The sequence below is a fragment of a genome, unplaced genomic scaffold (assembly GCF_019419815.1).
Source record: "Pyrus x bretschneideri cultivar Hongxiangsu unplaced genomic scaffold, Pyrus_bretschneideri_v1 Contig84, whole genome shotgun sequence".
In the NCBI taxonomy this organism is placed as follows: Eukaryota; Viridiplantae; Streptophyta; class Magnoliopsida; order Rosales; family Rosaceae; genus Pyrus; species Pyrus x bretschneideri.
This window is the reverse complement of record NW_025999825.1, coordinates 432,653-457,801: the sequence shown is the minus strand read 5'-3', so window position 1 is coordinate 457,801 and position 25,149 is coordinate 432,653. Positions and strand designations below refer to the sequence as shown.

At 39.6% G+C, this 25,149-nt stretch overlaps 1 pseudogene; it reads left to right on the top strand.

Annotated features, from left to right (window-relative positions):
* The first annotated feature begins 6,591 nt into the window (after nucleotides 1–6,591).
* LOC125473377 lies at nucleotides 6,592–6,702 on the top strand (annotated as a pseudogene).
* The last annotated feature ends 18,447 nt before the right edge of the window (nucleotides 6,703–25,149 follow it).

Sequence of the window (25,149 nt, the reverse complement as noted above, 5' to 3'; positions counted from 1 at the left end):
TTCCCCATGTTTATAACTCTTTTTAACAGTCATGCAATTAAAAACCAAATCCTTATCATTGTGTTGGAAGGTGACCTACGACACAAACACACAAAAATGACTCAAAACACTCTTTTTAGGCTTTTCAAAACATGTTTTTCAAATTTTTATGTGATTTTCAGAGTTATCAAAACAAAACATACTAAAACACTCTAAAACAACTTAAAAATACCTTAAAACAGCAAGGAACAACATTTGAAATTATGGGTGATAAAATCCCACGAATTTGCATCAAATATACTTAGTTACCCCCCCCCCCCCCCACACTTAAATCACACTTTGTCCTCAATGTTTTAAGCATAGATTTACATAAAACATAAGTGAAAACACAAACAGCATTTATACATACTAAACATGGCAGAATGTAACTAACAAAGAGAAGAGTTTAGGGACGCAAATCTGGAATTGGAGTGCTTTCTCGGTCTTCCTTTGTTGAATGCATGGATTGATCTTGGTGATTCCACAGGCTTACTCTTGAACTGGGCTGGAGGATTCTTTTTGGTCTCCTCCACTCGTTGATTTTCCTTTGTGCTACTCTTGAACTGAGCAGCAGAATTCTTTTGGTCTCCCCCGAAGGTCTGAGCTTCCTCCTTTTATCTGTTTCTTTGTTCAATCTCTCCAATTCGTATTGAAGAGGGTTAGAGGATAGCTCAGCATATGCAGTTGTAGCTTGTCTCCACATGCTTCAATGTATCATTTTCACTTGCCTTACTTGCTCCCCTTTGCAGAAATGGTCCCTTCTCTGGAAGTGTATCAACCGTTGAAGATGACTACTCGAGAGCAACGCTAGGTAAGCAATCAGGGAAGGGATTCCAGGCAGTTGGTTCCAGATCGGAAGACTGACTCCAAGTGCCGGCTGATTGCTTCTTTCACTTTGCCATGCGAGTAAGAACAAGGACAAAGAAAAGGACAGGGAAAGAGCATGATATGAGATACTTTTGCTTTTGACCTTGATGATATGAGATACCTTTGCTTTTGAAGAAGCGGTGAATGAATCAGCACATGCTTCCATCTACCGTTTCCTCCTGGGTCATCTGTACTCCAGGCATCTGGTATCATCTTTGGGGAAGAAGAAAAAATTGAGTATTTCGAAAGGCTTTGCTGGGAGTGCGCCCTCAGAGGTGAGGAAGAGTTGGGCATTTTCTTCAGGTCTGCCTTGCCATAAAAGATGAAGGTCGACATATATAGGGATTTCCCAATAGCAAGTGTTGTTCTTTTACCCTTGTCGACAAACGTTTTGATCCCGCAAATCCGGCTTTTTGAAATAGTGACGACTCTTCGATCTTTGAATACGCCTATTTACTTTCTGAACGACGCCTCTTCGATTTCTGAGCAGGCGCCCCTTCGATTTCTGAACGACACCCCTTCGCTTTCTGAACGACACGTAGTAGTGCGGATGCGGCTCTTTTGACAAAGCTGCACGCGTTTTCTGAAAAGCAGAGAAAGCGTCGCCGAACTTTGCGCTTGTCGGCTAAAGATGTGTAGTTGCGATGATAGCCTCCACGTGTCTTCAACTTTGTCAGAGATCTTTTGACAAAGTTGAACGTGTTTTCTGAAAAGCCGAGAGAGCGTCGCCGAAATTTACGCAGGAAATTTCGGCTATTTGACTCGGTGGACGCGTCGCCTTGGCTTTTTATAGAGCTATCGATCACCACCAACATACACATTCTGAAGACTGCCCATCTGTGAAAATCGTCTCCGGCCCTTTGAAATTTAACTCCATCCAGCCCTTCTCTTTGAACACTTTTGAAAAATGGCAAACCCATCGAACCTTAGCTTAGAATTGAGTCTCAGCAGTGATACGGGCGCGCCGCGTCAAGGTAACGTATGGCGCCCTTCTTTCTTATCTTCTAACGGTCCTCTTACAGGTGAAGACTCAGTGATGCAGGATGCAACAACAGCTACAATAGTAGCTAGGAACCTCCTCACTCCCAAAGATAGTCAGCTGCTTTCAGGACGGTCCGATGAGTTGGCCGTTCAAGAGTCCCTCGCTCTCAGTGTTCAGTGTGCGGGCTCTGTGTCCAACATGGGCCAACGCCTGCTTGCTCGGTCCCGCCAAGTGGAATCGTTGATGGCAGAGGTGGAAAATCTTAAGCAGGAGATCAACCAGCTTAAGTACGAGAATAGAAGTTTGCACGTGCTTGCAAATAACTATTCGTCGGGCATGAAGAGGAAGCTTGATGAGCTGCAAGAATCTCAAGGTCGAATGCAAAGTGACTGTCAAAGGCTTGCGTCTTTCTTCCAGGGGCACCTTTTTCCTGGGTCATCCAGCGTTCCACCCAGTATTGAGGCCTGGAATGCTCTAGCTCCGATGCCTTCCGCTCCGATGTCTCCTGCTCCGATGCCTTCCGCTCTGAGAGTTTCGCCACGTAGTGGGTCTTCACGTACACAACCTTTGTGAAGGCTACATTCTTTTATTTATTTATTTTTTTTTTCTTTTTTTTGTTTTTTTTTTTTTTTTTTTTTGTTTTTTTTTTTTTTTTTTAAATCAAACGGCATGGACTTGATCTTTGAATGGAAGGTGATACTTGAAATGATCCGGTAATGGTTTAAATTCTAAAGTGGGTGCCTGAATCATTAACAACATATTAGTATAAATCAAAATTGAAATTCGGGGAGGTGGCTTACCTGTGTGCTCCGACATAAACTCAAGAATAAACACCCCTTCGAAAGTTGTAAGACTAGAAATTTCAGCTAGATTTGGTGTTTTGAGCGTTATGACTTGTCCTGTGTCATGAAATCCAATTTCCTTGCGAATTGTTGTCTCAAGTATATCCTCTTTGATGAATTCTAGACATTCCCCAGTCACATCTTGCTCTTGATTCTTTGGAAAGGATTCGAAGATGCCTTTCTCACCCTCTTCTTCCTTGGATTGCATGAGCCTGCAAGGAATAGGGTCATTCAGTGGAATGGGGTTAGAAATAATTAACTTTGGAACAACCATACCTGAATTGGATGGCGTAGGTGCAATAGGTGCCTGCGGCAAAGGTGTTTCCTCCCTTGCCGTGGCTTGGGTGTGTTCCACTTCCTTAAATTGCAGTCCTTCATCCTCCTTCGAATTTGCCATGGTTGAAATAGGGAGTTTGCCTTGGTCTTGAAATTGTCCTATGAACTCCGCTATCTGCCCAATTTGCTTTTCCAAGTGGTCCAACCTTTTGTCTTGATTTTGCCTTGCTTTGTTTTGATCTTCTTGCCCCTGAGACAAATTGGTGAGTAACTTACTAACCGTATCATTATACAAAGACTCACTTGAATTTGTTTGGGTAGGTTGTGGTGGCTGCATAGGTGTTGTATAGAACTCCTCATATGGTTGCCAATATTCTCCTTGTTGAGCCTCCTCGAGTTGATTTTGTGAGCCCTGCACCAAACAAATTAATTCATTAAGCTTTTCATTATAATCTATTGACAAACTTGAGTTTAGTTGGGCATATTGAATATGAGGTGGCTGCCAATATCCTTCTTGTTGAACATTTTGAGGTTCCCACCACATAGAAGTTGAATGATCACTCCAATCCGAATTGTAAGTATTGGAAAACACGTTATTCCTTGATTGAAGATCGAATATATCAACGCTTTGCATTTGGGACCTTTCCATGAGCTGTGACAAAAGAGAAGCATTATCAAGTGCCATGTTGTGTTTCTCTAGTACTTGAAATCAACAAACAAAACACAAATCAAAAAGTAAAACTAAAATACATAACAGAAACGAACAATCCAAGGGATTAGCAAAGTTGATAATCCCCGGCAACGGCGCCAAAATTTGAAGCGTGAATTATACGCACACAAATTAAACCCTCTTCTTGACAATTGTAGTATAGAATGTAAGTAGGGATCGTTCAGGACCGGGGATTAGGAGGGATTGTTAATCACTTGGATTTCACTCAAAAACGTAAAAACACAATATAAAACACTCTACTAGACTCAAAGAATGCAAAACTAAACTTTAAAACACTAAAACAAACCAAAAGATTCAAAACAGCACCAAAACACTCAAAACTGCCTTAAAAACACTTTCTGGGCAGTTTTGAGCACTTTGAGTACTTTGGACGAATTTGGGTAACAAATTCAATCAAAACACTTATAAACACAAACCAAAACACTTTCTAACTAAATTGAACAATACAAAGACTCAAAGGACTCAAAACAAGTTCAAAAGACTCAAAACTGCCTAAAAACACTAACTAGGCAGTTTCTGACCTTAAACCCAAATTTGGACGAAATTAAGTTGTAACTTGACTCAAGACTCTTAAAAACACAAACTAAATTGATTTCTAACTAATTTGGACATTAAAGTAAGGGGGGATTGAGTTTTGGACGAAATTAAACTAATTGCACAGATTCTATTTAAAAACAGAATGTAAATATGAATGTGATGGATTTGAATGGATGGGATGACTAGCTAAGGGGTTCATCTTCACACATGTTACACTTGCATAATAAAAAGATTTCCAATTGCATTTCAATAAACCATGAATTCTCAACACCCCAAGTTAACCGTGATGCACTAATTAACCTTCAAATCTTCCTAACGTTATTGAATTGGATGATTGCATACGACAACCCAAAACATTCCCCACAAGTCCCCTACATGATTGCATAATAGAGATACAAGCAAGAATCATTACGCTCTATGAAAATTATAAGTGTTGACGAGGCATTCGTTACTATGATTGCATGAAACTTATGCCAAGAATTCGTTTAACGCGATTGTTTATAAGCAACCTCCACTAATTGTGAATATAAGTTCGTAACTATTAGGTGAAACTCACTTATATTCTAGCATCATATTTATGCATGAAAATTAAGCGTCTACTCTTAATAAACATACATAAATAAGTTATCAATCAAACAGTTAAACAAATTGAATCCACAACTTATGAAACGCAATTAGAAGTAATCAAATCAAAATGCAAGCATAAACATATATTTCGAATCCCCCCTTAGCCAAGGGGGGGTTTAATTCCTCATACGTACAAAACAAAGAGAATTGAAATTAAACATTGGAATCGAGGAAAAGAAACACCTAAACATTCCAACAACTCATACTTGAATTGTATGAACGTTTAGGCACTCTTCTCCTCCTCTTCGTTGTAGCACAAGGTCTAAGGATAGGTTTGGAGGGATGGGGAGTTATGGATGGTGTAGAATGATGTGTTTAGGATAGGGATGGATGTAGGGGACCTCCAGGCTTCTTTTTGGGCAGAAAATATGAAGAATGGTGAAGTATGCATGTGTTATAGAGAAGGGATGAATTTCTGGCGTGAATGGTGAATGAATTGTGTATGAATGGGAATGAATCCATTGTGGCTGCAATGGATGCTTATTTATAGGTGAAAATGAGGGAATATGACAGCTAGGAGCTTGGTGGAAATCTGCAATGGTGATGGGAGATGCATGTGGCTGATTTATGCATGTGATTAAAGGGTAATGACAGCTAGGTTATGATGATGAATGCATGTGCAAAGTTGGTTGAATGATTATGGGTGCATGTGGCTGATTTATATGAAGGGAATGCATGATTGTTTACATGTGAATTAAAGCTATATGTGGCTGCAATGATGAAATGGATGGGAGTGCATGTGCTTTGACAGCTAGGTTGAATAAATTAAAGGGATGCAATCTGAAATGGGATGTGTTGGTGTGAATTTCTGGTACAAAGGGCCTCCTTTGGTCTTCAATTTCGTCCATCTACTTGGCTTCAAGTATATGCAATCCATTTAACGCCCCAAACTACTCCAAAATGCACCAAAATGCACCATTTTGCATACTTTGCCCTTAGAACCTGAAAACACACAAAAGAAGCATAAAGGACTAAAATAACTAAAGAAACATAACGTAAATGCACGAGAACAAGCCATTTAAGTCGCATGAATATGCTCCTATCAGCTTGGAAACTTTCCAACCTCTCTTTGGTTCAAGGCATCTGCAATCTGTCCCAATTGTGTCTCCATTTTGGTTAGAGCCGCTGAATGTTGTTGGAAAGTGCTATTTGTGGTTTGTTGGAATTGCAAGGTGTTTTGAGCTAACAACTTAATCGTATCCTCAAGTGTAGTGGCAGGTTTTGGTTGGAAGTTTTGGAATTGATTGTTGTTCTTCCATGAAAGGTTGGGATGATCTTTCCAACTTGGGTTATATGTGTTGGAATACACATCATTCCTTGGCCTTTGATTGTAAGAATTCATGAGGTTCACTTGCTCTTGGACAAACTCGGGGTAAACTTCCCTAGATGGACATTGATGAGTAAGGTGGCTTGGTATGTTGCAAATGGCACACACTTCATTTGCTTTTGGCACCATGTTGAGCACGGATTCAAGCTTCTTTTCTAGGTTAGCTACCTGCAAAGAAAGATCATGATTAGAGCTTGTTTCATATACTCCAACTTTCTTACCCCTTAAATCTTTGTGTTGAGCATTAGACCCCAACATCTTATAAATGTTATATGACTCTTGAGCATTCTTTTTCTTCAAAGCTCCACCTCCTGCATTATCAACAGTTGAGTGACATGTTTGGGTTAGTCCATCATAGAAAATTTGCATTTGTAAGTGAAGAGGTAATCCATGGTGTGGACATTGCAGCAAAAGGGCTTTAAAGCACTCCCAACACTCATTGAAAGGTTCTCCATCATCTTGTTTGAAGTTGAAGATTTGTCCCCTTAATGTGGCTGTCTTTTGAGTGGAAAAGAACTTATCCAAAAACTTCTTAGCCACGGCATCCCACGTGGTGAGTGAACCAAGTACTAGAGTCATCAACCAACCCTTAGCCCTATCTTTCAAGGTGTAAGGGAACACTCTCATCCTCAGATTTGCATCACTTACTCCCTGTAAAGGTAAACCACTCACAACGTTGTAAAATTCTTTAATATGAGCTAAAGGATCTTCATTAGGTAAGCCATAAAAAGAAGGAAGCATATGGAAATGTGAAGATTTAAGATCATAGTTTCTAGCTTCTGTGGGCAGCAAGATGCATGAAGGTGAGTTTGGTATGATTGGTTGATCATGCGAGAATTATACGCACACAAATTAAACCCTCTTTTTATCAATTGTAGTAAGTACGTAAGTAGGGATCGTTCTGGACCGGGGATTAGGAGGGATTGTTAATCACTTGGATTTGACTCAAAAACGTAAAAACACAATATAAAACACTATACTAGACTCAAAGAATGCAAAACTAAACTTTAAAACACCAAAACAAACCAAAAGACTCAAAACAGCACCAAAACACTCTAAAACATCTTAAAAACACCTTAAAACAACAAAGAACAACATTTGAAGTTATGGGTGATAAAATCCCACGAATTTCCATCAAATATACTTAGTTACCCCCCCCCCCCCCAACACTTAAATCAAACATTGTCCTCAATGTTTCAAGCATAGACTCACACAAATAACAAACAAACAAACAAAACAACATCTAACAACCTAACATGGCATAAACAAAATCAACAACAAAGAGAAGAGTTTAGGAACGCAAATCTGGAATTGGAGTGCTTTCTCGGCCTTCCTTTGTTGAATGCATGGGCATGATCTTGGTGATTCCACAGACTTACTCTTGAACTGGGCTGGAGGATTCTTTTGGTCTCTTCCACTCGTTGATTTTCCTTTGTGCTACTCTTGAACTGGGCAGCAGGATTCTTTTGGTCTCCCCCGAAGGTCTGAGCTTCCTCATTTTATTTGTTTCTTTGTTCAATCTCTCCAATTCGTATTGAAGAGGGTTAGAGGATAGCTCAGCATATGCAGTTGTTGCTTGTCTCCACATGCTTCAATGTGTCATTCTCACTTGCCTTACTTGCTCCCCTTTGCAGAAGTGGTCCCTTCTCTGGAAGTGTATCAACCGTTGAAGATGACTACTCGAGAGCAACGCTAGGTAAGCAAACAGGAAAGGGATTCCCGACCGTCGGAAGACTGACTCCAAGTGCCGGCTGATTGCTTCTTTTACTTTGCTATGCAAGTAATAACAAAGACAAAGGAAAAGACAGGGAAAGAGCATGATATAAGATACTTTTGCTTTTGACCTTGATGATATGAGATACCTTTGCTTTTGAAGAAGCGGTGAATGAATCAGAACATGTATTTGTTGTGCTGTTTCCTCCTGGGTCATCTATACTCCAGGCATCTGGTATCATCTTTGGGGAAGAAGAAAGAATTTGAGTATTTCGAAAGGCTTTGCTAGGAGTGCGCCCTCAAAGGTGAGGAAAAGTTGGGCATTTTCTTCAGGACTGCCTTGCCATAAAAGATGAAGGTCGACATATATAGGGATTTCCCAATAGCAAGTGAAGGTACTGTTCTTTTACCCTTGTCGACAAACGTTTTGATCCTGCAAATCTGGCTTTTTGAAATAGTGACGACTCTTCGATCTTTGAATGCGCCCCTTCGATTTCTGAATGACGCCTCTTCGATTTCTGAACGAGCGCCACTTTTGACAAAGTTACATGCGTTTTCTGAAAAGCAGAGAAAGCGTCGCCGAACTTTGCGCTTGTCGGCTAAAGATGTGTAGTTGCGATGATGGCCTCCACGTGTCTTCAACTTTGTCAGAGATCTTTTGACAAAGTTGAACGCGTTTTCTAAAAAGCCGAGAGAGCGTCGCCTTGGCTTTTTATAGAGCTATCGATTAGCACCAACATACACACTCTGAAGACTGCCCATCTATGAAAATCGTCTCCGGCCCTTTGAAATTTAACTCCATCCAGCCCTTCTCTTTGAACACTTTTGAAAAATGGCAAACCCATCGAACCTTAGCTTAGAATTGAGTCTCAGCAGTGATACGGGCGCGCCGCGTCAAGGTAACGTATGGCGCCCTTCTTTCTTATCTTCTAACGGTCCTCTTACAGGTGAAGACTCCGTGATGTAGGATGCCACAACAGCTACAATAGTAGCTCGAAACCTCCTCACTCCCAAAGATAGTCAGCTGCTTTCAGGATGGTCCGATGAGTTAGCCATTCAAGAGTCCCTGGCTCTCAGTGTTCAGTGCGCAGGCTCTGTGTCTAACATGGGCCAACGCCTGTTTGCTCGCTCCCGTAAGGTTGAATCATTGATGGCAGAGGTGGAAAATCTCAAGCAGGAGATCAAACAGCTTAAGCACGAGAATAGAAGTTTGCATGTGCTTGCCAATAATTATTCGACAGGCATGAAGAGGAAGCTTGATGAGATGCAAGAATCTCAAGGTCGAATGCAAAGTGACCGTCAAAGGCTTGCGTCTTTCTTCCAGAGGCACCTTTTTCCTGGGTCATCCAGCGTTCCGCCAAGTATTGAGGCCTCGAATGCTCTATCTCCGATGCCTCTTGCTCCGATGCCTTCTGCTCCGATGCCTCCTGCTCCGATGCCTTCCGCTCCGATGCCTCTTGCTCCGATGCCTTCTGCTCCGATGCCTCCTGCTCCGAGAGTGTTGCCACGTAGTGGGGCTTCACGTACACAACCTTTGTGAAGGCTACATTCTTTCTCTTTTGTTGTTGATAATTTTTTTATTTTTTTTTTTTTTTCAGTGTATTGGGTTGCCTCCCAAGTAGCGCTTTCTTTTACGTCTTGCAGCCGGACGAAGAACCCAATCACACCAGGATATGTTCACGAATCGGATGAGAACTCCGAGTCATAAACTAGTACCTAGAACAAGAAACAAAACAAGATTAAGAATCTGTAATAAAATAAAAACAAACGAAAATAAAACAATCCAAGGGATTAGCAAAGTTGCTAATCCCCGGCAACGGCGCCAAAATTTGATGCGAGAATTTATACGCACACAAATTAAACCCTCTTTTTATCAATTGTAGTAAGTATGTAAGTAGGGATCGTTCTGGACCGGGGATTAGGAGGGATTGTTAATCACTTGGATTTCACTCAAAAACGTAAAAACACAATATAAAACACTAAACTAAACTCAAAGAATGCGAAACTAAACGCTTAAAACACTAAAACAAACCAAAAGACTCAAACATCACCCAAAATACTCAAAACTGCCTTAAAAACACTTTCTGGGCAGTTTTGAGCACTTTGGTGAATTTGGACGAATTTGTATAACAAATTGAATCAAAACACTTATAAACACAAACTAAAACACTTTCTAACTAATTTGGACATTAAAGTAAGGGGGGGATTGAGTTTTGGACGAAATTAAACTAATTGCACAGATTCTAATTAAAACAGATTGTAAGTATGAATGTGATGGAATGGAATGAGGATGCTAGCCAAGGGGTTCATCTCCACACATGTTACACTTGCATAATAAAACGATTTCCAATTGCTTTTCAATAAACCATGATGCTCAACACCCCAAGTTAACCGTGATGCACTAATTAACCTTCAAATTTTCCTTATGTTATTGAATTGGATGATGCATGCGACAATTCAAATCATTCTCCAATGGTTCTCAACATGAATGCATAGAAGAGATACAATGAGAGATCATTATGTTCTATGAAAATTATAAGTGTTGACGAGGCAATTGTAACTATGAATGCATGATACTCTTGCCAAGAATTCATTTAACGCGATTGTTTATAAGCAACCTCCACTACTTGTGAATATAAGTTCATAACTATTAGGTGAAACTCACTTATATTCTAGCGTCATATTCATGCATGAAAATTAAGCGTGCACTCTCAATAAACATACATAAATAGGTTATCAATCAAACAGTTAAACAAATTGAATCCACAACTTATGAAACGCAATTAGAAGTAATCAAATCAAAATGCAAGCATAAACATATATTTCGAATCCCCCCCTAGCCAAGGGGGGCTTTAGTTCCTCATACGTACAAAACAAAGAGAATTGAAATTAAACATTGGAATCGAGGAAAAGAAACACCTAAACATTCCAACAACTCAAACTTGAATTGTATGAACGTTTAGGCACTCTTCTCCTCCTCTTCGTTGTAGCACAAGGTCTAAGGTGAGTTTTGGTGTGTTGAATGGATTGGGGAATTATGGAAATGGATGAGGGAGGCCACGGCAATGGGATGATTTCTGGTGGTGTTTGGATTGGTAGGGAGGGCACAGCAAGGGTGGTTTGATGGTCTACATTCTGAATAATGCAAGAGTAAATTGTGTATGAATGGGAATGAATGAATTGTGGCTGCAATGGATGCTTATTTATAGGTGAAAAGGAGGGAATATGACAGCTAGGAACTTGGTGGAAATCTGGAATGGTGATGGGAGATGCATGTGGCTGATTTATGCATGTGATTAAAGGGTAATGACAGCTAGGTTATGATGATGAATGCATGTGCAAAGTTGGTTGAATGATTATGGGTGCATGTGGCTGATTTATATGAAGGGAATGCATGATTATTTACATGTGAATTAAAGCTATATGTGGCTGCAATGATGAAATGGATGGGAGTGCATGTGCTTTGACAGCTAGGTTGATTAAATTAAAGGGAGTGCATGTGGCTTGGCTGGAATGATTGGAATTCAATCTGAAATGGGATGTGTTGGTGTGAATTTCTGGTACAAAGGGCCTCCTTTGGTCTTCAATTTCGTCCATCTACTTGGCTTCAAGTATATGCAATCCATTTAACGCCCCAAACTACTCCAAAATGCACCAAAATGCACCATTTTGCATACTTTGCCCTTAGAACCCGAAAACACACAAAAGAAGCATAAAGGACTAAAATAACTAAAGAAACATAACGTAAATGCACGAGAACAAGCCATTTAAGTCGCATGAATATGCTCCTATCAGTTGAGCAAAGTCCTCCAAAGCTCGAAGCTCATCTTGGTTGCCCGCCATCTCTTCTTCTTTTTCCCAATTAACGTGCTCAGATCCTTCACTTGTTGAACTAGACGAATTCTCTTCCTCTTCTTCACGGACAATGGATGAACTTGTTGGAACAAAGCTGTCCCAATTGTTGCTCTTTAACCGTTCAATTCTTTGGCTTAATTCAGCAAGTCTATTTGACATATACTACCTAAAACAAGATAAAACAAGTTTGAATAAAAATCAGAAATCTACTTAAAATGAAAAGAACAAGGTTTAATAGCAAAACAAGCAATTATAAGGGACTGAAATAAGTCCCCGGCAACGGCGCCATTTTTTGTTGTTGTGTTCCTTATAGTGCTAAAATATGTTTAGTATAATGGCACAAGTAAGGGTGTCGAATCCACAGGGACTAATTGAACCTATACAACTACTTGTTGTATAAGAACTCTATTAGATAAATAAAACTAATCAAATTAGGTAGATTTGTTGTTGTAACTTGAAAGCACAAGAAACTGAAATAAACACAAATAAATGAATCAACAACTAATAAAATGGGATAGCACCAATGGAGATGAAGCTAGGGATTCAGTTTCACCATTGCTAAGCCAAGTCCATGTTTGTTAAGTCAGTTTATACTCAGCCATCTACCTATTTCTTGAGTTTGTTTCACTTAGATATGACCAACCATATAATGTGTGGATTTGATCAAATGTTCCTAATCATGAACCTAATTGTGATGTGCAACTTTGGTTCCTAATCAAGAATGTGTCACGCACAAGAAACTTTCATAAAACCAAAGGAAACACTCGGCAAGATGTTTGCAAAACATTCCCTTCATTCATTCCCATATCCACCAAGAATATGCATGATGTGTGCTTTAATCTTGGCTAGACAACCTGTGGTTAATTCAAATGGTGATCAAGCATTAAAATCAACACACAAAGTCTCAATTAAATCAGAGAATGAAACAAGAAATAGATGGATCAAATGAGCATTCTGAATTAACTACATGGCAGTCTTGCAAGGCTACATCGAATCCCTAGAAGGAGATTAGTTACACTTCATGTTTACAGAATATTTGACATAAAAATATACAACATGAGTGAACATAGAATTTAAGGAGAAAGAACCCTTGAAGCAAAACTGATGTCGAAATCCCTTAAGAGTGGCCTTTGGTGTTGGTTCTCCAAGTTTGTTGTAAATGAGGTGGAGCGGTTAAGGTTGAATGGTTTATGCAAATGGGATGGAAAATGGACAGAGATGGAGCGGCTAGGGTGTGTGAATAATGGAATGAAGCCAAGAAGAAGTCTATTTTGTGTGAAGTGAGAATGGTTTTTATAGGGAGATGAATGGATGGGCTAGGGAACATGATGATAGGAGCATATTTATACGACTTAGTTAGCTTGTTTCTTGCATTTAATTAGCTAAACTATGTTAATTATAGTGTTTAAAGTTATTTTCGTGCAATTTCAGGTTTTAGTGTCAAAGTATGCAAAAAGAAGCAATTTGGAGCATTCTAGAGCATTTTTGGGCCAAGATTGGATAGTGCAAGCATGGAGGCATGAGGATGGACGAATTTGAAAGGCTTGAATTCAGTTAGGGAGTTGCAAGGGGGCCTAAAAACCTAATTTCTAGAAGGCTACATTGCAGCCACATGCACTTCCATCCTTTAATCCATTTCAGCCACATGCACTCCCATCCTTTAATCCATTGCAGCCACATGCACTTTGCCTTTTCATCATTGCACCACAAATCAGCCACATGCACTTTGCCTTTCATCATTGCACCACAAATCAGCCACATGCACTCCCATGCTCTCCCATTAATTAATTCAAGTCCATATCTGATTTCCCTAGGGTTCTAAGTGCCTATATATACTCATATTAACCCCTAGATCAGATCACCACCTCTCATACACATTCATTCACGCCAGAAATTCATTCCCTCTCTCTAACACAGCCATACTTCACCATTGTTCATATTTTCTGCCCAAAAACACTCCTTGCCTTCCCCTACATCCATCCCTACCCTAAACACATCATTCTACATCATCCATAACCCCCAAAACTCACCAAAACCCCTTGTGCCGCAGCAACTAGAGGAGAAGAGGCTTAAACGTTCATACAATTCAAGATTGAGTTGTTGGAATTTTTAGGTGTACTTCGATTCTTGTTTTCAATGTTTACTTTGTTATTACTCTCTATGTTTGTTGTAATCATGAGTGGCTAAACCCCTAATTAGTTAGGGGAAAGTTTGAAGCCATGAACATGTTTGAATTATGAATTGATTTCTTCCAATTGTGATTTGTTAAGTTGTGATTGCAATTCAATTATCTGTTTATTAAAAACTTGTTTTTTATGTTGATTAGGGATGCATACTTAGTCTTCATGCATAAACTCGATGCTAGTTTATAAACGAGTTTCACCTAATCGTCACAAGTTTATAAACATGAGTAGTGAAGGTTGCTAGTCACAACCGCGTTAATTGAATTCTTGGCAAGAGTATCATGCATTCATAGTTACAATTGCCTCGTCAACACTTATAATTTTTATAGAGCATAATGATCTCTCATTGTATCTCTTCTATGCATTCATGTTGAGAACCATTGGAGAATGATTTGAATTATCGCATGCATCGTCCAATTCAATAACATAAGGAAAATTTGAGAGTTAATTAGTGCATCACGGTTAACTTGGGGTGTTGAGCATCATAGTTAATGAAAAGCAATTGGAGAATCGATTCATATACAAATGTGTCTTGTGTGGAGAATGGACCTCTAACTAATCCATCCATTATCTTGTTTTCAAGGAATTCGTTTTACAATTCTGCCTAGTTTATTAACTTGTTTTGTTATTTCAATTTTCGTCAAATGAAACCCCCCCCCTTACTTTCTTGTTCTTTAGTGCTTAGAATCTGTTTAGTTTATGTTTTAAAATGTTTTGAATCAAGCCATAATCTTAAATTCGTCCAAAATTGGGTTTAAGGTCAGAAACTGCCTAGTTAGTGTTTTTAGGCAGTTTTGAGTCTTTTGGACTTGTTTTGAGTCCTTTGAGTCTTTGTATTTTCCAAATTAGTTAGAAAGTGTCTTAGTTTGTGTTTATAAGTGTTTTGATTCAATTTGTTGCACAAATTCGTCCAAATTCACCAAGGTGCTCAAAACTGCCCAGAAAGTGTTTTTAAGGCAGTTTTGAGTGTTTTGGGTGATGTTTGAGTCTTTTGGTTTGTTTTAGTGTTTTAAGCGTTTAGTCTCGCATTCTTTAAGTCTAGTTTAGTGTTTTAAACTTTATTTTACGTTTTTGAGTCAGTTTCCAAGTGATTTGCAATCCCTCCTAATCCCCGGTTAAGAACGATCCTTACTTACATACTTACTACAATTGATAAAAAGAGGGTTTAATTTGTGTGCGTATAATTCTCGCATCAAATTTTGGCGCCGTTGCCGGGGATTAGCAACTTTGCTAATCCTTTGGATTGTTATTTTCGTTTTCTTATTAGATCAGATTCTTATGTTATTTTGTTTCTTGTTCTAGGTACTTGTTTATGACTCGGAGTTCTAATCCGGTTCACGAACATATTTTAGACTTTGACGACGATTTTGAGCGTGAGTTGAGACGAAAGAGAAAGAACCCAGAACCTAGCGAATCAAGTGAAAGTTCCGAGTCCATTTCTGAATTTGAAGAGGAACCCACGACAGGAGTGGGTGAAGAAGACATGGCAGCAGACAACCGAACAATCAAGGAGCTTTTCGCTTCGGGATTGGCCAATGCCGCACCCTTGTGCATTCAATACCCAAGGGCGGCTCAAGACAAGACCGACGAATTTGAATTGAAGTCAAGCTTGTTGCACCACATTCCAAAATTCCATGGACTATCCATGGAGGATCCCAACAAGCATTTGAAGGAGTTCGAGGTAGTGTCTTCAAGCATGACTCCAGTTAACGTTGATGGTAGCATTTTGAAGATGAAGGCTTTCCCGTTCTCACTTTTGGAGAAGGCCAAAGATTGGTTATACGAGCTAGCACCCGGAACGGTCACCTCTTGGGAGAGCATGAAGAGGGCGTTTCTTGAAATGTTCTTTCCTACTTCAAGAGTCATTCTCTTGAGAAAGAAGATTAGCGGAATTCAACAAAGTCAAGGGGAGTCTTTTCCAACATACTATGAGCGTTTTAAAACCCTTGTTGCATCATGTCCTCAACATCAAATGAAGGAGGAGCTTCTAATTCAATACTTCTATGAAGGTCTTCTTCCCATTGAAAAGCAAATGCTTGATGCTTCGGCGGGAGGAGCGTTGGTGGATAAAACTCCTATGGCAGCCAAGAACCTCATTGCAAACCAAGCTCTCAATGCACAACAACACGAAGGAATTGGGCAAAGGGACCCCCCACGGCAACAAGTGAATGAGGTAAGTTCTCAATCCGACCTTCAAACTCAATTAGCTAATCTTACTTCTCTTGTGTCTCAGATGACCGAAGGAATGAAGATCCAAAGTCCAATTGTATGTGGCATATGTTCTATTCAAGGTCATCCTTCGGAAAAGTGCCCTCAATTGATTGAGAATGGTGGGTGGGAGAGTGCAAACGCCATTGGATTTCCAAGCCAAAATCAACCAAGGAATGATCCATATTCCAATACATACAATCCGGGTTGGAGAGACCATCCAAACTTCAAGTGGAGGGAGCCTCAACAACCTTACCAAGAAGGAGGCTTTAGGGTTTTACACCAAAACCCACGGCCAAGACCAAACCCAACCCCAATCCGCCCAAAACCATCAAGGTACGTCTTTAGATAATGCTACTATTCTTAAGTTGCTTACTAGTTTGTCTCAGGGGCAAGAAAATCAAAACAAAGTATTGCAAAACCAAGAAAGGGTATTGCAAAGCCAAGACAAAAGGGTGGACCACTTAGAGAAGCAAATAGGGCAGATTGCGGAGTTTGTGGGACAATTCCGAGACCAAGGCAAGCTCCCAAGTTCAACCATTGTCAATCCAAAGGGAGGGTTCGAATCTGCCAAAGCAATTACTTTGAGGAGTGGAAAAGAAGTTGGCACTACATCCACACATCCAAAACAAGTCCTAACGAAGAAGAAACATTGCAACATGAAGAGGAGGCTGAAGGGAAGCCCACGGCAAGGACACAACTTCCATTGCCGCAAGCCCAAAAGGACCAAAACTCATCCATGCCATTCCATTCGGCCACCAAAGGTAAGTTGGGTTCAAATTTGATTAATTCTAACCCCGTTCCACCCAATGTTCCTTTTCCTCACAGATTTTTGCAAACAAAGAAGGAGGAGCATGAGAAGGACATTCTTGAGACGTTTAGGAAAGTTCAAGTCAATATCCCGCTCCTAGATGCCATAAAGCAAGTGCCCAAATACGCTAAATTCTTGAAGGAATTGTGCACTACAAGGAAGAGGGCGTCACATAAAGAGGTAGTAAGGGTAAGTGAGAATGTTTCCGCTGTTTTACAAAGAAAGTTACCACCAAAGTGCAAAGATCCAGGTAGCTTTACAATCCCTTGTATTATTGGTCAAACTAAGTTCGAACATGCTATGTTAGACTTAGGAGCTTCAATTAACGTCATGCCATACTCTATTTATGCTTCAATGAACCTTGGTGAATTGAAAAATGATGGTGTGATTATTCAGTTCGCCGATAGATCTAATGCCTATCCAAAGGGCGTATTGGAAGATGTCTTAGTGCAGGTGAATAATTTGATCTTCCCGGCGGATTTCTATGTCCTTGAAATGGAGGAAACCACCCATGCTCCATCCTTGCCAATTCTTCTTGGGAGGCCATTCATGAAGACGGCACGAACTAAGATAGACGTGTTTAAAGGCACTTTAACAATGGAATTTGATGGGGAAGTGATTGATTTTAATATTTCTGAAACTATGAGATTTCCTAATGATGATCACTCATGTTTCTCTATTGATATTCTTGATTCTTTGGCGCAGGCACACCTTGATCAATTGCATGGCGATGCACTTGAAACGGTCATTACAAATAGCATAGAACTGAAGGATCACATGGCTGCCACCATAGCAACCCACGGCACACAATTGAACACCCATGCCGTGGCCTTTGATGAAGATGTAATTGAGACCGTGGCAGCCCTAGAGTCATTGCCACGACTCCAAGGTAAGCCCCCTAGTCCACATTCAATTCCAATTTCTACTAATAAGTTGCTTCCTTCTATAGAACAACCACCTACACTTGAGCTCAAACCATTGCCAAACCACTTGAAGTATGTGTTTTTGGGCGAGCAAGACACATTGCCCGTCATTATTGCTTCATCACTCACGGCACAAGAGGAGGAGAAGTTGGTGAGGGTTATCAAAGAGCATAAGACGGCCATAGGGTGGACTTTGGCCGACATCAAGGGTATAAGTCCTACCACGTGCATGCATCGAATTCTCATGGAAGAAGGCGCCAAACCATTAAGGGAAGCCCAACGTCGACTCAACCCACCAATGATGGAAGTTGTGAAGAAGGAAATCATCAAATTGCTTGATTGTGGCATCATCTATCCCATCTCGGATAGTTGTTGGGTTTCACCGGTCCAAGTGGTTCCCAAGAAGTCCGGAGTCACGGTGATGAAAAATGAAGAAGATGAACTTGTGCCTACATGCATTCAAACCGGTTGGAGGGTGTGCATTGACTATAGGAAGCTCAATGCCGCAACAAGGAAAGATCACTTCCCTTTGCCATTCATTGATCAAATGCTTGAAAGGTTAGCCGGTCATTCTTTTTATTGCTTTCTTGATGGTTATTCGGGTTATAATCAAATTGGCATAGCGCCGGATGATCAAGAAAAGACCACCTTCACTTGTCCATTTGGTACTTTTGCATATTGTCGTATGCCATTTGGTTTATGCAATGCACCAGCCACTTTCCAATGATGCATGGTAAGTATCTTCTCTGATTATGTTGAAAAGATAATTGAAGTATTTATGGACGATTTTAGTGTGTTTGGAGACTCATTTGATGCTTGTTTGCATAATCTCACTTTAATCTTGAAAAGATGCATGGAAACTAACCTTGTTTTGAATTGGGAAAAATGTCATTTTATGGTTAAACAAGGTATAGTTTTGGGTCATATCATCTCTGAAAAAGGAATTGAAGTTGATAAGTCTAAAATAGATCTTGTACGTCACTTACCCTCTCCTACTTCGGTTAGAGAGGTCCGTTCTTTTCTTGGCCATGCAGGATTCTATCGTAGGTTTATCAAGGATTTCTCGAAGGTCGCACAACCTCTTTGCCGTCTCTTACAAAAAGACGTAACATTTGAATTCACCAAGGAGTGCACGGCATCATTCAACCTACTTAAGGAGTTGTTGACCACGGCACCCATCATTGTTCCACCGGATTGGAGCCTACCTTTCGAGCTCATGTGTGATGCGTCCGACTATGCTTTAGGAGCAGTTGTAGGACAAAGAAAGGACAAGAGGCCGCATGTCATCTACTACGCCTCACGGACGTTGAATGATGCTCAACTTAATTATTCCACAACCGAAAAAGAACTCTTGGCTATTGTATTTGCATTAGATAAGTTTAGATCATATCTTCTTGGTACTAAAGTAATTGTTTTCACTGACCATGCAGCCTTGAAGTATCTTCTCACCAAAAAGGAGGCTAAGCCAAGACTCATTCGTTGGATGCTCCTACTTCAAGAGTTCGATCTTGAAATCCGAGACAAGAAAGGGTGTGAAAACGTGGTGGCTGACCACCTAAGTAGAATGGTGCGTGAGGAAGAGTCCACCCCCATTTTAGAAACGTTTCCGGATGAGCAACTTCTGTCCATTGAGGTAAGAACCCCTTGGTATGCCGATTTGGTCAATTTCTTGGTGTCTAAGCAAGTTCCTAGTACCCTAAACAAGTTCCAACGTGATAAACTTGTTCATGATGCACGTTTTTATGTTTGGGATGATCCGTATTTATGGAAATTCTGCCCAGATCAGATTGTGCGTAGATGTGTGCCCGAATCTGAATTTAATTCCATTCTTACATTCTGCCATACTTATGCATGTGGGGGACATTTTGGCACCCAAAGGACAGCCCTAAAGGTGTTACAATCTGGATTTTATTGGCCTAATCTCTTTAAAGATGCTAAAATGTTTTGTTTAACATGCGATAAGTGTCAAAGAACAGGTAACATAGGGCCTAAGGACCAAATGCCGCAACAATCTCTCTCCTTTGTGGAAATTTTTGATGTTTGGGGTATTGATTTCATGGGCCCCTTCCCTCCATCTTTTGGTTTCACTTATATCTTGCTAGCTGTCGATTATGTTTCCAAATGGGTGGAAGCCAAAGCCACCCGTACTAACGATTCTAAGGTTGTTGCAGATTTTGTAAAATCTAATATTTTTGCTAGGTTTGGGATGCCACGAGTTTTAATTAGTGATGGGGGTTCTCACTTTTGTAACCGCACCATTGAAGCTTTGCTCAAGAAGTACAACGTTACTCATAAGGTTTCCACACCTTATCACCCTCAAACTAATGGGCAAGCGGAGGTTTCAAATAGGGAGATCAAACAAGTCCTAGAGAAAACCGTGGGACCCTCAAGAAGAGATTGGAGTTTGCGCTTGGACGATGCATTGTGGGCCTATCGTACGGCTTACAAAACTCCCCTTGGCATGTCACCTTTTCGGCTTATATATGGTAAGCCATGTCATTTGCCCGTTGAGTTAGAGCACAAGGCACATTGGGCTGTGAAAACCTTCAATTTGGACATAGACGCTGCTGGAGTTCATAGGAAGCTCCAATTAGATGAACTTGAGGAGATTAGGAACGAGGCTTACGAGAATGCTCGCATCTACAAGGACAAAACGAAGGCTTATCATGATAAGATGCTTCGTACCAAAACGTTCTCCAAGGGGCAAAAAGTGTTGCTTTTTGATTCAAGACTTCGGTTATTCCCTGGTAAGTTACGTTCTAAATGGATTGGACCTCTTGTTGTTACTAATGTTTTTCCTCATGGTGCAGTCCAAGTCCAAAGCTTAAAAAGTGGCCACGAGTTCAAGGTGAACGGACATAGATTGAAGCCATACTATGAGAACTTTGTGGAGCATGTTGTGGAAGATCTTCCCTTGGGTGCCGTGGGCTCCAATCTGGAGTGATTGGGTTCTTCGTCCGGCTGTACGACGTTAAAGCAAGCGCTACTTGGGAGGCAACCCATGCATTCAACAAAGGAAGACCTAGAAAGCACTCCAATTCCAGATTTGCGTTCCTAAACTCTTCTCTTTGTTGCTATTTCGTTTCTGCCATGTTAGGTTGTTTAGTTTGTTTGTTTGTTAATTGTGTGAGTCTATGCTTGAAACATTGAGGACAATGTTTGATTTAAGTGTGGGGGGGGTAACTAAAGTGTTTTGATGCAAATTCGTAGGGTTTTATCCACCATAACTTCTAATGTTGTTTCTTGCTGTTTTTAAGTGTTTTTAAACTGTTTTAGTGTGTTTTGACTTAAAAATTCGAAAATCCCATAAAAATTTGAAAAATTGTTTCAAAAAAACCCAAAAAGAGTTGTTTTTGTGTCTTAGGGTACCTTCCAACACAATGATGAGGATTTGGTTTTTAATTGCATAACTGTTGAAGTAAGTTACAAACATGGATGAAAGTTTGATATGCTCTTTGGTTTATGCTTAGTTGTAATTATAGTTCATGAATTCACATGTAATCAAAAGAAATATTAGTTTTTGTAACATGCTTGAATGTAGAAACTCAAACTAACGCTACAACCCTGAGAGACTTGAGCTTTTAATGTTCTTTGGAGAGTTAATAATCTGTGCATTTGTTGTCTTCTAAAGTCGTTGCATGATCTCATTATTCTTTGCTTGGTTACTACTTAGAAGGCGTTTCATCATTTAGTTCCAAATACTAGAACTCATGCCCATTTCATTCAAAGCATAAAATTGATTAGCATAACACATAACAAGATGAAGTTGTTAGTGAACCAAGAGCCAAATAGCCGTACCCCATGTTCATTTGTTTTGTAGGTTTAAGCCCCGTTGAGCCTTGTTTAGCCTATGTTCTTTGTAACCTACGTTATCCTTACCTAGCCTAGAATAGGACCATCCATGCCTTTGTTCTTAAAGCATAGTGAACATGACTTAGAATGAATTCCTTTTGATTATTCTTGTGCAGAAAAACAAGTGTGGGGGAAGGGATTTATGTGTGGGAATTTGTGCCAAAAACAAGAATTGGGCACGAGAAAAGAGAAAAAAAAATGTGAAAAGAATGAAAAAGAGGTAAAAATAAGTGAGAAAGAACTCACAAGTGTTGGTTGTTGAAGAAAGGGTCCAAAAAAGTTAAATTAGACCCTAAGTATTGTGTATTTCATCCCCTTGTGTGTCTAAGTGATTTTCTGCACGTAAAAGTGAATTCTAAGTGTCAAGGTCATTACTTGTTTGCTATCGCTTTAAGAACCTTTGTTTATCCTTAACCTTTCTTTGTTAGCCAATACCCCTTAGCCCCGTTACAATCATTAACTTCTATCTTGACTGTTATGTATTTCAATATGTGGAGTTTGGGATTGGTTTGAGCATATGGTGTCCCTGGTTCTCGCATCTAAGTAGTAGCATTCCATTCATGAGATCATATCTATAAATGCTTAATCATTCCAGAAAAATGCTTCTTTTGTTATAACATGTGTGAGTGTTCGTTTTCATGTTTACATCAATCTTCTCACATATACTTAGTATAGGGACTGTAGTTAGAAAATCTGTGTGAAAATAAGAGTGTATCCAGTAAGGAATTGAGTGGACTCTCTAAGGCATGTTACTACGTCCATAATGTTGTTTTAAACGATTAAATGTGAGCTAGTGAATGGTAACTATGATTAAGTATATGCTCAAGAGCAGGGATGACTAAAATCTGTGGGAATAATGATCTTTGACATGTTATGTATCGTTGGAAATCCCTGAAGCAAATGTTGGAAGGTTAGGTTATGTTTTGTTTGTTTTGTTTTGCTCGAGGACTAGCAAAAGCTAAGTGTGGGGGAAATTGATAGGAGCATATTTATACGACTTAGTTAGCTTGTTTTCTTGCATTTAATTAGCTAAACTATGTGTTGATGTATATTTCCTTCCTAATGCTTGAATATATTTAGTATAATGGCACAAGCAAGGGTGTCGAATCCACAGGGACTAATTGGACCTATGTAATTACTTGTTTTGCAAGAACTCTATGAAATGAATCAAACTAGTCTAAATAGGCAGATTTGGAATATGAATCAAACTAGTCTAAATAGGCAGATTTCGAATATGAATCAAACTAATCAAACTAAGCATATTTGTTGTTGTAACTTGAAAGCATAAGAAAATGAAGTAAACACAAATCAATGAATCAACAACTAATATAATGGGATAGTATCAATGGAAATGAAGCTAGGGATTCGATTTCACCATTGCTCAACTAAATCCATGTTTGTTAAGTTAGTTTGTACTCATTCATCTACCTATTTCTTGAGTTTGTTTCACTTGGACATGATCAACCATATGATGTGTGGATTTGATCAAATGTCTCTAATCATGAACCTAATTGTGATGTGCAACTTTGGTTCATAATCTAGAGTATGTAATGCACAAGAAACTTTCATAAAACCAAAGGGAATAACTCGGCAGGATGTTTGCTAAACATTCCCTTCGTTCATTCACATATCTACCAAGATTATGCATGATATGTGTTTTAATCTTGGCTACACAACTTTGTGATTAATTCAAATGATGATCAAACATTAAAATCAACACACTAAGTCACCATTAAATCAGAGAATGAAACAAGAAATAGATGGACAAACTGAGCATTCTAACTTAATTACATGGCAAACTTTGCAAGGTTACATTGAATCCCTAGAGGAAGATTAGTTACACTTCATGTTTACAAAGGTTTAACATAAAAATAAATAACATGAGTGAACATAAGATTAAGAAGGAGAAACCCTTGAAGCAAAACTGATGTTGAAGTCCTTGAAGAGTTCCTTGGTGTTGCTTCTCCAAATGTGGTGCGGATGAAGGTAGAATGGTGATGTTTGAATGGTGTCTGCCCTTGGGATAGAAATGGACAGAGAATGGAGTGAAATGGGAGAGGTTAAGTGTGTTGATAAGTCACATTTTGCATGCATTTATATCTTCCTTATTTGGTGTCTTTGTGATTGTTTTGGATTAAACTAGTTGCATTTTACATTATTTGGTGTTAGTGTGCAGCCAAGGGTGAATTTGGATCAATGAGAAGGCAAATAAAGTAAAAACATTCCTTTTGGTAGCTGAGCATTATTCCAAACGTGGAAAGGGTTCTTGGGAATTAATTTGAAGTCCAAATATGAGAAATCTAGGACTAATGTGGCTGCTGAAATTCAAGAGAAGATGTGATTAGGAAAGTGGTGCATTAGAGTCACATTGGGTGGTTCTAAACAAGGCAAAAACATGCAGATTTCTTATTATTCCACATGGCTTGTGCCGTGTACTCCCTAGCCTAAAACATTCAGCCATATTTCCACCAACAAACACAATCATGTCATGCAAATCCCATGTGGTTCCAAGTCAAATTATGCATTTCTAAAAACCAAAGCATGCATTCACATGCATGCTCATACTCATTCCATCATCCCATGCCGTGTATTTTCTTCAACTTTCCAGATTTGTACAAACAATTTCTGGTGGTTCAATTCATCTTTGCAGAAATTCACATGCATTGTGATTAAACAAACCACTCCTTGCAGCCATCATTTCAGAAATCCAACTCATCCCTTTGTCCATGCCGTGTGCCTATTTCACCTTTCCAGAATTTGTACAAACAATTCACCTTTGCAGATTCCACTCACTTGTTGCAGCAAGGGCACATGCATTTTGATTAAACAAACCACATCTTTGCAGATTTTGTCCATGCTATGCGTCCACTACCTCAGAAACCCATCATTCCATCACTTATGCTCTGCCATCTGAGTTAACCAAATTGGAGATCCAATCTGAATGTTGGGGACACATTCATTTCTATAAAACAAGTCTCATTTCACTCCTCAAAGGGTTCCGCATGTCTTCTTCATTTCAGTCCATTACACACACTAAAACTCTCCCATTTCACTCCATTCTCTGTCCATTTCTGTCCCAAGGGTAGAAACCATTCAAACCAAGCCAATCTAGTTCATCCGCACCACATTTGGAGAAGCAACACCAAGGCACTCTTCAAGGAATTCAACACCAGTTTTGCTTCAAGGGTTTTCTCTTATCAATTCTATGTTCATTCATGTTTTATATTTTTATGTCAAATCTGTTGTAAACATGAATTGTAACTAATCTATCCCTAGGGATTCGATGTAACCTTGCAAAGTTTGCCATGTAATTAAGTTAGAATGCTCAGTTCATTCATCTATTTCTTGTTTCATTCTCTGATTTAATGGTGACTTAGTGTGTTGATTTTAATGTTTGA